This window comes from Lontra canadensis, unplaced genomic scaffold (genome assembly GCF_010015895.1).
Source record: "Lontra canadensis isolate GAN:19392208 unplaced genomic scaffold, GSC_riverotter_1.0 scaffold134, whole genome shotgun sequence".
Taxonomy (NCBI): Eukaryota; Metazoa; Chordata; class Mammalia; order Carnivora; family Mustelidae; genus Lontra; species Lontra canadensis.
Genome location: NW_022631128.1, coordinates 849,574 through 864,510, shown reverse-complemented (window position 1 = coordinate 864,510; position 14,937 = coordinate 849,574). Strand labels below are relative to the sequence as shown.

The following is a 14,937-nucleotide window of genomic DNA, read 5'->3' as shown; positions in this document are numbered from 1 at the left end:
GGGGGGGCGGGGATCCCATCCTCAGCTTCACAGATAAACGGTTCTCACATCAAAAAACCTTGCGCACATCTGAGGCCATGGATTTCCTAGCAACTCAGAAAGTCAGAAGCGGCCAAACAAGTTTCTTGCCAAATGCCTGGGAACTACATATGTCCCAGGGCTACACAATGATACCAACTTTTAAACATGCCTACACATACCACCACTACGGTCACTCACTCGAGATCCCGCCCCCCCCTTGCCTTCTCACAAATAATAAACGCAGGTTGCCCTGTGCGATTTAAAAGCCAGACTTCACCAAAGCTGTGGCTCCGAAAAGGCGAGAGAAAGAGATTGGAAGGAGGCTCTCTCTCTCTCTCCTTTTTTTTTTTTTTTTTAATCGATCGCCCCACGGCCGAGGGAATAAAACCAACTCGATCGCTGGAGAAAAGTTAACTTTGCTGTGCCCGGCGGTGGGAAATTTTTCCCATAAGATTCTCACAGCCCTCCTGCTTTTCCCACCGCCACCCCCCACACACACCCCGGACCGCCAGGCGCTCGGCGGTTGTTGCGGCGGCCCCGGACTGGCAGCGCCCGAACAATGACGGGAGGGGGAGGGAAAGTTGGCCAGCCCGCGGGGCGCTCGCGCTCCTGCTCCGGGGGTACCCGCCGCTCACCGGGGGCCTCGCCACTCCCTGAGCCGCCCGGCCCCCCTCTCTCCATGCACTCGGTTCTTCACGCCCCCCACACCGAAACAGCCAGGGGCGCGCCCTCCCTCCTTGGAGCATCCGGCCCCGGGGCGGCCGGCAGAGCAGGTCCCCCCGCCGCGGGTCTGACCCCGGGAGCCCCGAGACCGGGCAGAGCACAGAGAGGGAGGGGGCGCCGGGAGGGGGCACCGGAGGGAACGGCCGCAACAGTTATGGCGCTCAATTCCTGCCCGAACGGAGCTGCAGCCCGAGCCCGAGCCCGAGCCCGAGCCCGAGCCCGGGCGTCCGCCCCCGCCCCCCGCGTCGGCCACCCGGCACTGCCCCGGGCCGACGGAGGAGCCAGCGGGTACTTTACCTCAGCCCACACACGCTCTCTGCCCGAAGACGCCGGGGACGCCGGAGCGACCGCGCTGTGGGGCCGGGGCGCCCGGGAACGCTGCGAGGCTGGGCCGGGACTTTGCGCTCCGCGGCGCCCGTTTCGACTCCCCGAGGCCGCCACTCCCGCTGCCCACCCGGCGCGACGCCCCCAACGCCGCCCGCGCCGCGTCCAGCTTCGGCGGCGCCTACCTTCGCGCAGCTAGGTCGCCGCTCCTTCTTTCAAGCTCCACACTCGGGCCCGGCAATGTGCCGGGCGAGTCCGGTAGGGGTGGTAACCGCCCCCTTAACCGCTCGCTTTCTTCTCTCCCCTCCCTCGCACCTGCCCCCTAATCTCCTCCCCACCCCCGCCCCCGCCCCGCCGCCTGATCCGCCCGGGCCGCCCCCTGCGCCTCCGCTCCCGCCCTCGGCCCTCGCCCGCCCGGCCCGTCAGGCCTCAGCGTTGGGCAGGCGGTTGGGCGGCGGCGGCGGCGGCAGCGGCAGCGGCGGCTGAAGCGGCGCGGAGCACTATTGTATTCCTGACACTGTGCGCTCCCACGCTCCGCCTCTTCCCCTTCCTTCCAACCCCCCACCCTCAATCACCGCCCCCCCCCCAACCTCAACCGCCGGCCGCGCTCGCCCTACCCGACTGGCTCCCCGCCGTCCGCCCGCCGCGCGCTCTTCTGGCGGGCTGGGCGCCTTCGCCACCGCCGCGCGCCTCGAGGCTCCGCCCACTCGGTGCTCCCGCACCCGCGGCGTCGTGCTCCAGGTGGGTTCCTCTCTGCTCCTGCTGGGTGCGCTGCAGCCGGGAGGAGCCTCGGCCGGGATAAGTGCCTGAGAGGACGATGGGGAGGTGCCTTGGCTGTGATGAAATACAAACTAAGCTTTTCAGGGCCCCTTTCAACTCTAAAGTTCTGTAAGTGGACCCTCCTGTAGGAAACTCATTGTCGGCCGCTATTGATTTAAGTTGTTTGCTCTTGAATTACCTATAATAATAAAGCCAGGGTGCCTATTAACAGAATGAATTTATTCAGTTGCCAGCACAAATGGGCTGTGATGGTGTGTGGCTTTTCGAGGTGTCAACTGGGTTAGGCTACCGCTCCAGTTATTCAATCAAAAGTTGATCTACGCATTGCTGTGAAGATATTTTGCGGATGTAATTAAAGCTCCTGATCAGTTGATTTAAAGTAAGGGAGATTATCCTGGATAATCTGGGTGGGCCCGATCATTCCTTTCTGACTGCTTGCCCTACAGATTTTGGATTTGCTTACCCAGCCCCACAAATTGTGTAAGCCAACATCTTTGAATGAATGATTGAATGAATGAATGAATGAATGAATAATGTGTGTGTGTGCACCCGTGTGTGTATAAAATATCCTGTTGGTTGGCTTCTCTGGTGGAATCCTAACTCATACAGATGTTTAAGCAACAAACCCCTTTTGGTTTATTTCTCTGGGTTTGGAAATGGACCATGTGCAATTACCATGAACTCATACTGTCATTTTCATTTACATTTCTTGGCTAAACAAAAATGTAGGCTCTTCTGTATTTTGTCTGATTTACATAGTAAAGATGTTGTTCTATTTCATAATACACAAATGTGTGTGTTCTAAAACATTCATAGTCCTTCAGATTTACCTTGTTTTATTAACTTACCTTGAAATAATTATAGATTCACGGGATCTGTAAGAAGTATTACAGAACAGACCCATGTACTCTTCACCCAGTTTCCCCCATGTTAATATCTTACTTAACCAAGATACTGACATGGGTACAATCCACAGACCTTATTCGGATTTCACCAGTTTTACATGCAAACATTTCTGTGTCTGTGTCTATCGTACTACACCATTTTATCACGTGTAGATTTGTGTAACTACCACTATCAACTGTTCCTCCTTCTACCCAGTATAGTCACAGTCACCTCCTTCGCCTACTCCAACCCCTGGCAACCTCTGACATATTCTCCATCTCTATAATTTTATTATTTCAAGAATATTATGTAAATGGAATCATGCCTTTTGAAATTGGCTTTTCTCCATAATTTGCATAATTTTCTTGAGATCCACCCAAGTTGCTGCATGTATCAATAGCTCATTCCTTTTCGCTGCTGAGTAGTAGTATTATTATGCTTTGGTGTTCTACAGTGTGTTTATTCACTCACTGAAGGACATTTGGGTTGTTTCCAATTTTTGTTTGTTAAGAATAAGACTGCTATGAACAGTCATGTAGAGTTTTTTTTGTGTAAACATCAGATTTCCTTTTTTCTGTGACAAATACCCAAGCAATTGCTGGGTTGGGTGGTGAGTGGAAGTTTAGTGTTGTAAGAAACTGCCAGAGTTTTCTAGGCTGTACCATTTTACATTCCCACCAGCAATGTATGAAACATCCAGTTTCTCCACATCTCTGCCAGCCATTTGGTATTGTCCACTATAATTTTATGTTAGCCGTTCTAATAGGTGTATAGTGATATCTCTCTGTGTTCAATTGCATCTCCCTAACGATGCTGACATCTTTTCATGTGCTTATTTGCCATCTGTATATCCTCTCCGGTGAAATGTCTGTTCATGTCTTTTGTCCATTTTCTCATTGTGTTGTTTGCTTCTAACTGTTGAATTTTGAGAATTTTTCATATATTCTAGATACAAGTTCTCTGTCAGATACATGGTTTGCAATTTTTTCCCGCCAAGTCTGTACTGGTGTTTTCATCTTCTTAAGAGATTTTGCAGACCAAAATTTTTCATTTTGATGAAGTCTCACTTCGCAAAGTCTACATTTATGTATTGTCCCCTTCCTGTCGTGTCTAAGAAATTTTTTGCCTCGCACCAGGTTCCACAAATTTTCTCTTACATTTCCTTCTAAAAGTGTTATAGTTGCATATTTTACATTTAAATCCATGATTCATTTTGAATTAATTTTCTTATGAAATGTGAACTTAATGAGGTCGAGATTCATATTTTTGTCTATAGATGTCTGATGGCTCAAACACAATTTGTTAAAATTAAAATGAAAACTGTCTTTCCTCCATTGAATTGCTTTTGCACCTCTGTCAAAAGCAGTCAGTCATGTTTGTGTTGGACTAATAGTGTGGGGATATTTTTTCGTTCCCTATTCTGTTCTGTTGTTCTATGTGCCTATTCCTCTGTGAATACCAGTCTTGAGTACTATAGTTAAACAGTAAGATTTAACATTGGGGGGGGGGCACCTGGGTGGCTCAGTGGGTTAAAGCCTCTGCCTTTGGCTCGGGTCATGATCCCAGGGCCCTGGGATCGAGCCCGGCATCGGGCTCTCTGCTCGGCGGGGAGCCTGCTTCCCTTCCTCTCTCTCTGCCTGCCTCTCTGCCTACTTGTGATCTCTGTCTGTCAAATAAATAAATAAAATCTAAAAAAAAAAAGATTTAACATTGGGTAGAGTGATTCTTCCCACTTTATTCTTCAATACTGCGTCAGCCATTCAAGGTCATTCGCCTTTCTGTATAAATTTTGGAACAAACTTATTTATAAAATATCGACAGAAACTTTGCTGGGATTTTGTTACAAATTGTGTTAAGCTGATAGATCAATTTGGGGAAAGAATACAATATGGAGTCTTCCAATCCATGAAGATGATTTGTGTACCTCTCCCTTTCTTTAGATTTTCTTTGACTTCTTTCATCAGCATTTTGGAATTTTCAGCATATAGATCCTGTACATATTTTGTTAAGTGTATACAGTATTTCATTTTCTTTGGAGTGATCATAAATAGTATTGTGTTTTTATTTTCAGCTTTCTCATTCGTTGTTCATTATTAGCATATAGAAAAGCAGTTAATTTTTGTGTGTTGACCTTCTATCCTTTGACCTAGCTGAATCCACTTAACAGTTCTAGAAAATTTCTGGTAGATTCTTTGGGATTTTCTACATAGACAATCATCTTGTCTGTGAACACAGTTTTGTTTCTTCCCTTCCAATCTGTGTGCTTTTTATTTCCTTTTCTTACCTCATTGTGCAGGCTAGAACTTTCAGTTCTATGTTGAGTAAGAGTGAGATGAGTGGACGTACTTCCCTAGTTCCCTATCTTAGGGGGAAACATTCCATCTTTCACCATAAGAAAACTATTAGCTGCTCTTTATCAAGTTGAGAAAGTACCTTTCTATTCCTAATTTGTTTAGAGTTTTTAATCATGAACGAATGCTGAATTTTGTCAAATGCTTTATCCCCATCAATTGATAGGATCATAAGATCTTTCTTCTTTAGCCTGTGGATATGGTAGATTACACTGATTGAACACCGATTTTTGAACTGACCCTCCATACCTGGAATGAGCCCCACTTGATTATGGTGTAATTCTTTTTATACATTTCTGGACTCTATATCACCAATATTTTGTTGCAGATTTTTGTGTCAAAATTCCTGAGAGAAGTTTTGAGGGTTTTTTTTCCCCCACACTGTCCTTGGTTATGGGAATAGGATAATACTAGCCTCATAAAATGAGTTGGGAAGCTGTGCAGAAAATAGTTAATACACAGATCCTTTGTGGGTAACTGGGAACTTGGGTTTCAGGAGGGTTCCCACCATTCCCAGGATTGATAAGAGTGGTTTACCGTCCCTAAACTGTTTGTACATATGTGACTTATGCTGGGACTACATTTCAAGTCTCCTGATTGCCAAGCTGTGCAGAAAAGCGTTATCATAGCAGGCCTGATGGCTCTCTTTTGAATGGCCAGCCTGCTTGTGAGGTTTGTCCCTGGTTGGCATCTGGAAACTTGGATTTAAGGAGGGCTCCCATCATTACCAGGACTGATAAGAGTGGCTCATTGTGCCTAAACTGTTTATACAAACAATATGGTTTATGTTGAACATCTGCCTTCCTTCTGGGAGTCTGGCATTTTGGTGAGTGCTAGACAGAGGGTACCTCTATGACCAACCCTCAATAAATACCCTGGGAACTAAGTTTCTCATGAGCTTCCCTGATAGATAGCATTTCACATGTGTTGTCACAACTCTTTGCTGGAGGACTTAGGTACATCCTGTGTGACTCCACTAGGAGAGGACTCTTAGAAGCTTGTTCCTGGCTTTCTCTGGACATCATCCCCTGTGTCTTGCCTTTCCCCTTTGGTAATTTTGCTCTACAGTCTCTCACTGTAATACGTCATAGCCATGAGTCTGACTATATGCTGAGTTTCTAGTGAATCATCGCCTGGGAATGGTCTTGGGAACCCCCAACACAGAAGTGTTCTCTCCTCTTTTGTATTCTAGAAAAGACTGTAAATTTGGTATTAGTTCTTTAACTGTTTGGTAGAATTCTCCAGTGAAACCATGTGCATCTGGAGCTTTCCTTTCTCAAGACTGTTTAAATTACTAATCTAGGGACACCTAGGTGACTCAGTCGGTTGAGCATCTGCCTTTGGCTCAGGTCATGATCCCAGGGTCTTGGGATTGAGTCTTGCATCAGGTTCCTTGCTCTGCAGGGAGCCTGCTTCTCCCTCTGCCTGCCACTCCCCTGTCTTGTGCCCTCTCTTTCTTTCTCTCTGACAAATAAATAAATAAAATCTTAAAAAAAATTACTAATCTAATTTCTTTAATAGTTATTGGACTGTTCAGGTTATAAATTCCATATTGGTTGAATTTTGGTAGTTTGTGGTTTTCAAGGAATTGGTCCATTTTATCTAAGTTGTTACATTTAAATGCCTAGGGTTTCTCATAGTATTCCTTTTGTAAAAACACAGTCAGTCACCATCTGACTTATCTACTCTTTTTGTTGGTAAGAATATTTAAGTTCTACTCTCTTAGCAAATTTTAATTATAAAATACTGTGTTATCAACTATAGTCACTATGGTATGCATTAGATACTCAGACTTTATTCATCTTATAGCTGAATGTTCATAATTTTTTATCAACCTCTAGTTCCCCCACCCCCAGCTTCTGGTAACCACTGTTCTACTCTCTGGATCTATAACTTTGACTTTTTTTTTTTTTTAAGATTTTATTTGAGAGAGAGAGTGCGTGCAAGAGAGAGCATGTGCGGGGCAGGGGATAGCCACAGAGGGAGAGGGAGAAACAGACTCCCCACTCCTACCCCCACCCCCTAGCAGGGAGCCTGAAGCTGAGCTCCATCCCAGGGCCCTGAGATCATGACTCGAGCTGCAGGCAGATGCTTAACCGACTGAGCCACGCAGGCACCCCTATGAGTTTGACACTTTATTTTCTATTAAAAAAAAATCTTTAAGATTCCACGTGTAAGTGATACCGTGCAATATTTGTCTTTGTCTGTCTGGCTTATTTCATTTAGCCTAGTACCCTCCAGGTCCATCCATGCTGTCACAGATGGCAGAATTTTCTTCTTTTGTAAGGCTGAATGATATTCCATTGTGGGGTGTGTGCGTATGTATATACACATATATATTATATATACATATACATACATACATATACAGACATGTATGTATATGTATATATAAATATATGTATTTACTTGATCCATACATATATATTTAGTTGATCCCTTTACTTAGTCAATTTATTTGTTGACAGGCATTTAAGTTTTTCCCATACTTGGCTATTGCTATTGTGAATAATGCTGCAATGAGCATGGGAGTGTAAATATCTTTTTGAGGTAATGGTTTTTTTTCATTGGATATATACACCCAGAAGTGAGATTGCTGGATCATACAGTGGGGATGGGGGTGGGTGGGGTGGGGGGGTTAGTGTCAAAGAAATTAAATAATTTGCAAGTTTCTTTTCCAAATAGAGACAGACTTTATGAACATTCTGTTCATAGATTGACTATAAATTTGCTGTGGACAGACATTCACATAGCATCTTTTTTCCAAAGAATCTGGGTATTGTGTTGAGTACTTTATTTTCCTTTCCATGGCTACAGGGTCTGTAGTAAGATTTCCCCCTCGCATTTGTGATATTAGTGATTTGTGTCTTCTCTCTTATAGGTTTATTAATTTGATCTTTTCAGAGAAACAGCTCGTTGTTTAATGGAGTTTCTCTGTTGTTTTCCTGTCTTGAATTTAATTGATTTCTACTCTCCATTATTATTTTTTAAAGAATTTATTTTTTTAAGATTTTATTTATTTATTTGAGAAAGAGAGAGAGAACAGAGGGGGAGTGAGAAAGAGGAGCAGGCTCCCTGCTGAGCAGAGAGCCCAACGTGGGGCTCAATCCCAGGACCCTGGGATCATGACCTGAGCCAAAGGCAGATGCTTAACCAACTGAGCTACCCGGCGCCCCTCTTATTTTTATCCTTCTATTTATTTTGAATTCATTTTATTTTGCTCTTCTTTTTCTAGTTTCTTGAGGTGGGAGCTTAGGTGATTGATTTCAGACCTTTCCTCTTTCCTAATGTAAGCAAGTATTTCGTGTTCTAAATTCCCACGTCAGCCCTGCTTTAGCTACATTCCACCAATTTTGTTATGTTATATTTTCATTTTTGTTCAGTTCATTGTATTTTTTAAAAATATTCGCTTGACAGTCTCTTTTTGACCTATAGATTAGTAAGAAATGAGTTGTTTAGTTTCTGAATGTTTGGAGATTTTCCTGTTGACTATGTTATTAATCTCTAGTTTGATTCCACTATGGTCAGAGAACATACTCTGTATGATTTCAGTTCTTTTATGTTTGTTTTATGACCCAGAATATGAGCTATCTTTCTCGGTGAACGTTCTATGGGTATTTGAAAAGAATGTGAATTATGCTGTTATCGGGTGGAGTGTCCTATAAATTAGATCGTGTTGCTTTATGGTTTTGAGTTGTATAGTCTTGCTGATTTTATGTTTAGTAGTTCTACTGCTAAGAGGGAGTGCTGAAGTTTTTTTTTTTTTACTATAACCATGGATTTTTCTGTTTCTCCTTTCACTTCTTTCAGATTTTGAAGTTCTGTTTGATGCATACACATTTTGGATTGCTCTATCTTCTTGGTGGATTGACCCTTTCATCATTATGCAGTATCCCTCTTTGTCTCTGTAATTTTGTTTGCTCTGAAGTCTGCTTTATTTGATATTAATATAGGCATGCCTTTTACAAATTAATATCTGAGTAGCATGTCTTTTTCCATCCTTTTATTTTCTACCTACCTATATTGTCATATTTGAAGTGACTTTCTAGTAGGTACCATATAGTTGGGTTGTTTTTTAATTTTTAAAAAAGATTGTATTTATTTATTTGACAGGGGGAGAGAGAGAGAGAAAGCACACAAGCAGGGGGAGTGGGAGAGGGAGAAGCAGGCTCCCCACTGAGCAGGGATCCCAATGAGGGGCTCGATCCCAGGACCCCAAGATCATGACCTGAGCCGAAGGCAGCCGCTTAACCCACTGAGCCACCCAGGCGCCCCTAGTTGGGTTGTTTTTTACAACCATTCTGTGACTTTCTGTATTTTAACTCATGTGTTTAGACTGTTCACTCTTAACATAGTGACTGATATTTTATGGCTAAAGTCTAACTCCTTTTCCCCCTCTATTTCTCATTTTTCTCTTTTCCTTTCTTGCCTTACAGTGGGTTACTTGAATATTTTTTAGAATTCCATTTTGAGGGGCGCCTGGGTGGCTCAGTGGGTTAAGCCTCTGCCTTCAGCTCAGGTCATGATCCCAGGGTCCTGGGATCTAGCCCCGCATCGGGCTCTCTGCTTGGCGGGGAGCCTGCTTCCTCCTGCCTCTCTGCCTACTTGTGATCTCTCTCTGTCGGATAAATAAATAAAATCTTAAAAAAAAAAGAATTCCATTTTGACTTACATAGTGTTTTTAAGTATATCACTTTATATAATTTTCTTAATGCATGCTCTAGGTATTAAAACACCCATGTATGGGGCACCTGGGTTTCTCAGTCCATTATCTGCCTTCGGCTCAGGGTCCTGGGATCCAGCCCCAAGTTGGGCTCCCTGCTCAGCGGGGAAGCCTGCTTCGCCTTCTCCCTCTTGCCTGCTGATCCCCCCGCTTGTGCTTACTCTCCTTCTCTCTCTCTCTTCCTGTCAAACAGATAAATAAAAATCTTAAAAAAATAAAATTAGGGTTGCCTGGGTGGCTCAATTAGTTAGGCGTCTGCCTTCAGCTCAAGTCATGATCTCAGGGTCCTGGGATGAAGCCCCATGTCCCATGTCGGGCTCCCTGCTCAGTGGGGTCCTGTTTCTCCCTCTTCCTTTGCCTCTCTTCCTGCTTGTGCTTTCTCTTGCTATCTCTGTCACTCTCTCTCTTTCTCTCAAATAAATAAAAATCTTTTTAAAAATAAATAAATTTTTAAAAAGTAATAAAACACATGTATATAACTTATCACAGTCTGCTGGGTGTAGAAAACTTATTTTCATTTAGGTCCCTTTACTCTCCTACTTTTAAAATATAATTTTCTTGCCGATTTCATCTACATACATTGAACCCCAGATCAGATGGTGTTACAATTTTTGCTTTAACAACCCATCATGATTGAAAAAAATTCATGAGGTAAAAGACAATCTACTTTATTTATCCTTATTTATACACATTTCATTGTTTTCCTTCTTTTCTGAAATTTTAAGCCCCCTGTTATCATTTCCATTTTCTTTGGAGAACTTCCTTTCACCATTCATTAATGGTAAATCTGCTAGTGAAAATTTAGTAAGTTTTAGGTCATCAGAGAATGTCCATTTCATTCCTGAAGGATATTTTTGCTGAACATGGAATTCAGAGTTGGCAATTCTTCTCTTTCATCCTTTGAAAAATGTATCTTTTGATTTCAGATTTCAGATGAGAAATTTGCTATCAACTGAATCACTGTTCCTCTACAGGTAGGAATTTTTTTCTCTCTAGCTGCTTTCAAGATTTTTTCTTTATCTTAATTTTCAGAAGTTGTTTATGATATGTTTCGGTATTGTATTTTGGGGGTTTTCCTGTTTGGTTTCACTGAGCTACTTAAATCTGTAGGTTTATATCTGCCAAATTTGGGACATTCTCAGCTGGTTATTTCTTTGTTTTTTTAATTATTACTTTTGTTTATTGATCTATTCAATATTGTGTTTTTTAAATTTTAATTCCGGCATAGTTAACATACAGTGTCATATTAGTTTCGGGGGTACAATATGATGATTCAATACTTCTGTACAACACCCAGTGCTCATCAGGACAAGTACCCTCCTTAATCCCCATTTTCTATTTCACCCATGCCCTCCACCCACCTCCCCTCTGGTAACCATCAGTTTGTTCTCAACAGTTAAGCTAGCCATTATTTCTTCAAATTCATTTTCAGTCCCACTCTCTCTTCTCCTTCAGGGACTTCAGTGATGCAAAAATTAGTACTTTTGTTATTGTCCAACTGGCTTCTGAGACTCTGGGATATTTTCCCCTTATCTATTCTCTCTCTTTTTTTCCGATTAGAGAAATTCTATTGTTCTGTCCTCAAGTTCACTGATTCTGTCCTGTCATCTTCATGCTACTATGAGTCCATCCAGTCCCCTTTTAATTCTGATGATTTTTCACTCCTGCAATTTCCATTTGGGTGTTTTTTGTAACCCCTGTTTCTTGGCTGAAGTTTTCTATTTTTGCTCCATTTGTTTCAAGGGAATCTGTAACTGTTTATTGAAGCATGTTTTGTTGTTGTTGTTGTTGTTGTTGTTTTTTATTTTTTTAAATTTTTTTATTTTTTATAAACATATATTTTTTTCCCCAGGGGTACAGGTCTGTGAATCGCCAGGTTTACACACTCCACAGCACTCACCATAGCACATACCCTCCCCAATGTCCATAACCCCACCCCCCCTGTCCCAACCTCCCTCCCCCCAGCAACCCTCAGTTTGTTTTGTGAGATTAAGAGTCACTTATGTTTTATCTCCCTCCCAATCCCATCTTGTTGAAGCCTGTTTTTAAATGATGGTTGCTCTGAAGTCCTTGTAAGGTAATTCCAATATCTGATTTATCTCAATGTTAGGTCTTTTTTTCTTTTCTTTTTTTCATTTTATTTATTTATTTACTTGAGAGGGAGAGAGTGAGCAGGGGAGGGGCAGAGGATAAAGGAAGAGAATCCTCAAGCAGACTCCCGGCTGAGTGCAGAGCCTGACCCAGGGCTCAATCCCAGGACCCTGAGATCATGATCTGAGCCAAAACCAAGAGCCCGACACCGGCTGAGCCCCCCAAGTGCCCACTGTCCCGCCCACCCCCCACTGGGTTGTGTCGGTTAATTGTCTTTTCCCATTCAAGCTGTGATTATCCTCGTTCTGAGTATGATGAGGGCTTTTCCATTGTCTCCTGGACATTTGGGATGTTAGCGGACCCTGGATCCTACTTAAATCTTCTGTATTAGCAGGCAGTGACCCCAGGTGTAGCACAGGGGGCATGGCCTCCTTTTGTGGACTGTGGTTCCAATGACAGTGTAGTTTTCAGAACCCTCACTGTGCTATCCCGGTCTGCTTTGTCTGTGTGCCACTTAAAGCCACTTTGAAAACTTAGGTAGTATTCTGCACTGCGGTTCTGTTCTCAGACTTTTAGGCGTGTTGATGTCGTCCCGCAGGTGTCTTTCCTCACTCCCCAGGCAGATTTAAAGAATTCCTTTCTCCAGCTCCCTCCTCCTTGAGATCCTTCCTTCACTTTATAATTGGAAGCCTGAGGGGCACCAGCTGCCACTGGCAGACAAGGGTGAAAGTCCGGATTCCTCACTTTGTCTCCACTGACACGGCAACACCCGCCAGGGGAAGCATCTTTCTGGATTCTCAGCGGATGCCAGGTGGGAGGGAAGCGGCAGATGTCCGCACTCCCCCACAATCTCTCCTCCGACGCCACTAGCGGGAGAGGAAAGTGCCTTCCCTGCCACCTGCCACGTGGTGGGGGTCAGGAGATCACCAGATGGGGGATGGGGGGATGCCAGGCCTGCAGGGGCTGGAAGCGCTCTCTCTGGCTACCTGCTGCTGCTGCTGGGGGGCGGGGCACGGTCGCAGGGACCCTTCGCTGGGTCCCCGAGGCTGCTGGCAGGGGCAGAGCACGCCTCCCCCCAGGGCTGCCTGGTTCAGAGGGGGCTCCAGCTTGCTCTGGATGGGTGCCAGGGGCGGGGGAGGAAAGTGCTTCCTGGGGCTGCCTGGTGCTGCTGAGGCTCCCCCCGTCTTGGCTGGTGTTCCCGGAGGGGGAGGAGGGCGTTCCCCCCTAGTCTCCTGAGGCTACTGGATGGGGAACCAGAGTCTCTATCTGGTCCCTCCTCGGCCTCTGCTGACCCCTTTGGCTGGGTTAGGGTAGGTGTTGTCAGAGGTTTCTCTTCTACTGGACTGGGATTCTCTCCTTTTCTGGTCCTTTGGCCAGAAAGGAAAAGTTTTTCTTTGGTTTTGTTGGTCTTTGCTTGTTTGATTTTTTTGTTTATTTGTTTCTTCCGTTTTTCTTTTTGGTCGGCTCTGGAGAGTCTAGGTTGCAGGCTTCTCCAGAACCCAGGCTGGGATTTTGAAAAAACAGGGAGCACACCACCGTGTTTCCTCGAATGTTGTGGTCTCCAGCTGGCCCACGTTCCTCTTGCCACCACAAGAGTCCCTTTATTATGGGCTTTAGTATTATTTACAGGCATTCTAGTGAGCTGTACTTAGCAGGGAGGAGCAAGGAGAAATGAGGCTATGCCCTCTTGTCTGGAACTTGAAGTCACCTCCTTTTTTATTTTATTTTTTTGAAGATTTTATTTATTTATTTGACAGACAGAAATCACAAGCAGGCAGAGAGGCAGGCAGAGAGAGAGGGGGCGGGAAGCAGACTCCCTGCTGAGCAAGGAGCCCAATTCCAGGACCCTGAGATCATGAACCGAGCAGAAGGCAGAGATTTAACCCACTGAGCCACCCAGGCACCCCATCTCCTATTTTAAAAGAAATTAATGAAATGATTAACAAAGGGTTTGTTTCGGTTGGAAAACAGAATTTGCCTTTGGTGACTTAGGTTTGCACTTTTTTAAAAAAAAAAGTCATCTCCACGCCCAACGTGGGGCTCAAACTCACCACCCTATCAAGAGTGGCAAGCTCTACTGACTAAGCCAGGTGGTGCCCCTGGTTTGCACTTGGAAGCCAAAACTATTTTTCTTCTTCTTTTTAATTTGTAAAATGAAACTGATGATGGACTTTGGTGGATTGAGACCTTCAGAAGGCGTCAGGGGCTGTGTATCTGTCTTTGTTGAACCCACCCATGGATTAAACTGGATCTTGCAGACATGTTGATGGTGTAACTTGCCAGAAATAGGCTCAGAAGGGCGCCTAGGTGGCTCAGTGGGTTAAAGCCTCTGCCTTCGGCTCAGGTCATGATTCCAGGGTCCTGGGACCAAGCCCCACATGGGGCTCTCTGCTCAGCAGGGAGCCTGCTTCCTCCTCTCTGCCTGCCTCTCTGCCTACTTGTGATCTCTGTCTGTCAAATAAATAAATAAAATCTTAAAAAAAAAAGAAATAGGCTCAAAAGACCAAAATGGAAGGGCCAAAGAAATAGAAGTAAATGATCACTCTTGGCAAGACCTCTCTTCCTTTCTTCTTCCTTCTCTCCTCTCTCCAATCTGCCTTTCCCATCACACCAAATTTTATATGGTCAAAATCAATAATGGGCCCCATTTTCCTTAGAGAAGTAAAATAACTACTTTCCATATAAGTTCATCTGTCTGTACAGGTAATGTATGTGTAAATCCAGAGACAAATAGTCTGGAAGAATACAGACCAAACTGATCATTGTAGCTACCTCAGTAGTAGAGATCAAAGTGAATTTTAGATTTATTTCCATTTTTAAGGGAAAATAAAATGGTATTATTTGTATAATTAACAATAATAAAACGAAACAACCTGTGCATCTGCCCACCTGCAGATCAAACATGAGAAAGTCTGATATGGAGAAGAATTTAAGAATGCTCCCTTTTTTCCTGAGTCAAAAACTATTTCAAACTTGTGAAATCTGGTGGCATCTAACATTTGTTCCGAACTTCACCACTATGACTCACAGGAACATTTT

The 14,937-nt window shown here is 44.2% G+C and overlaps 1 protein-coding gene across 5 annotated transcripts in view; it reads right to left on the bottom strand.

Annotated features, from left to right (window-relative positions):
* JADE3 (jade family PHD finger 3) overlaps positions 1-1,734 on the bottom strand; it is a 133,002-nt gene extending 131,268 nt beyond the window's left edge. The window contains exon 1 of one of the 5 annotated variants that reach the window (XM_032842894.1): positions 1,686-1,734. The gene's annotated coding sequence lies outside the window, so the exon portion shown is untranslated. Of the gene's footprint in view, positions 1-1,041; positions 1,143-1,253; positions 1,378-1,685 lie in introns of those variants that run through there. The other 4 variants (XM_032842898.1, XM_032842893.1, XM_032842897.1 and 1 more) reach the window with 4 other exon arrangements.
* Positions 1,735-14,937: the final 13,203 nt, after the last annotated feature.